We start from the raw sequence: 2,750 nt of genomic DNA, 5'->3' as shown, positions 1-2,750 counted from the left end.
ACAATGGAGGTTGTGAGAAAATAAAACTAACGTATATGAATCGGGACCCCAACCCTATTTATATTGTCATTTATTTATTATTTAATCTATCATAAATAATAAATAAATATCATCCCCTTTTCTAGCCTAGTGGCAACAAAAAGTGGATATCCCCCAGGCCTGCATGAGGTCCTGGGTTCGAGCCCGTCAGGCGGCAAGTTCTGCGTCTGGTTAATTGGTTAAATATGTTTGCGGGCTATGTACTTAACCCGCGGGGATTAGTCGCACTCCATAGGAGCAGCGGAACCCAGCGTTCTAAAAAAAAAAATAAATAAATATAATGTTTCTACACATAATTAATTATACTAATAGGATTGGTGCTACCAATAGAGACTAGAGTGGAGTTTGACTATTGATAAAATCTGTTTATATTCTTCGCAAATCCTTCGAACTCTTGAAACAGATTCAAGTGCGAAAATGTTCGTCGGATTTGAAGTTTTGAACCAATGAAAAATGAATGGCAGAAAATAAAGAACACAACGAGTTGTTTATGCATGTTCGGAGTAAACCCTTCTACGTCACCCAATCTTCCACAACCGGAAGGATATCACTAGATACTTTGAATCGAATACAACTCACAGATCTAACTAATTCTTTATTGAACAAAACAACATTTGTTCAACTTACAACACACTGTTTATGACTATCAAATAGTCCAGTAACTTATCTCTCAACTTCATGTAGTGATTTACAAAATACACTTGAGAATAAAATATATCTAGAGAGAGTAAGTTGATTCAAGATATCAAGCTTGTAGAAATCTGGTGATTCAATTAGAAAGAGAGAGCTTCAACTTATGTCTTATATTTTTAGCCAGTAATTTGTCCGTTGTCTTTAGGCAACAATTTATTTTTGAAAAACTTCAACGGTCTAATCCTCTTTTTGGACACATGTCCTCTTTCCATTGGATGTACTATCCATGAGGTACTGGGTAGTACAACAGGAAAAGATTCTTGAGATCGTGGTAGTACAATGCAGTACAGACAATTTGAATTATGGTGTATGTGACAGTTGTTCATTTGTTGAGTTTTGTTGCTAGCTGCCTGGAGGACTATGCTGCTTCAGATGCTCAGCCTCTAAACGTCTATCTTCCTTCAAATGTCATCTGTTTATCTTAGATGCCCATCTGATCATCTTAGTCGTATCTTCCTTCAGATGTCATCTGCTTATCTTAGATGTCCATCTAATCATTTTAGTCGTCCATCTGATCATCTTAGCCGTCCATCTAACCACGCATTAGACGCCCCCATCTAACACTCAGGTCACATGTATGACAGGCAGGTGTACTTACCACTACACCACTTGAGATGTTGATATCTAAATATATATTTATATATTTGATATGACTAACAATTATTAAACTTAGTTTTATCCATTTATTATCAAAAATCATTTCATCAATCATCAAATCAAAATTGTTAAGTTATTTTAAATCAGTTAAAATCTTAACCCAATAATTTCTCCATTTTTGATTATTTAAGCTAAATTATCAAAACTAGTTTAAGCATTACAAATCTTAACCTAATAATTTCTCCCTTTTTTATTATTTAAGATAAATTATCAAAACCAGTTTAAACATTAAAAATCTTAACCAACATATACCATACTAATAACCAAACATGACTTAACCCAATAACTAAAATACTATAATAGATCACTTAATTAATTGGATTATGAATAAACAATAGCTCAAATATATTATTTATATATATTAGTCCAATAAATTTATAACGTTGCTCAATTAACTTTAGGGGTACTTGGTTCAAATAAAGGAATGAGAATAAGATTGAGATTGATAGATGTGTGAAATATGAATGGATATAATGGATAGAAGTGTAGTGTTTGGTTAAAAGTTTAATCATTCTCATTCTTATTGATAACGTTTAAATTTATAAGAGAAAAGTTATAAATATAATGTTGTTATTAAAATTATGATTAATTTTAATTTTTTTTATTAAATTAAAATTTTTAAATATTATTATTTTTATAAAATTGTTTAAAATATATAAAATATTTAAGTGACATAATTTAATAAAATATATACATCTAATATTTTTTCATATTAATTATATTATTTCAAAATAAAAATAAAAATACTTATAACAAAAAAATGTTGAATATTTCAATTTTTTACTAATTATAAATAAATAATTATCTATTAAATATAAATAATATAAGACAAACTCTTTCAAATATTATATATTAATAGTACATTTAAATTAAATATAATGTTTTATTTAATAATATATTATAACATGGTATAATTTTTTTTAATAATAACTTTTATTAAAATATTTCATATTTAACTTTTTAAATATTTTTTTTATATAAAATTGCTATTTTATTTTTAGTTTTATATTTTAATTAATTTATTTTAATCTTATTATTAATATATAATATTTAAAATTAATTATATAAAATTAATTATTATAATTATTACTAAAAATTTATTTTAAATGATTCCTTAATATTATTTAAATAATTGAAATTATTTATTCATAAATAAATAAAAAAATATTATTATGTTAATTATAAAATAACATATAATATAATTATAAAATATATATGATATTATAATTATAATTATAATTATGAGAGAGAAAATAGGAGAGTGAAAATAATGAGAGAGAAATTGTATTGCTCCGAAATGAGATTTATTCCTCCCAATTTAGAGAGGATTGGATAATTCATGAGTATCCGTGAATTAAATC

Source organism: Impatiens glandulifera, chromosome 1, assembly GCF_907164915.1.
Source record: "Impatiens glandulifera chromosome 1, dImpGla2.1, whole genome shotgun sequence".
Classification (NCBI taxonomy): Eukaryota; Viridiplantae; Streptophyta; class Magnoliopsida; order Ericales; family Balsaminaceae; genus Impatiens; species Impatiens glandulifera.
The sequence above is the reverse complement of the archived record's forward strand: the minus strand, read 5'-3'. Positions refer to the sequence as shown.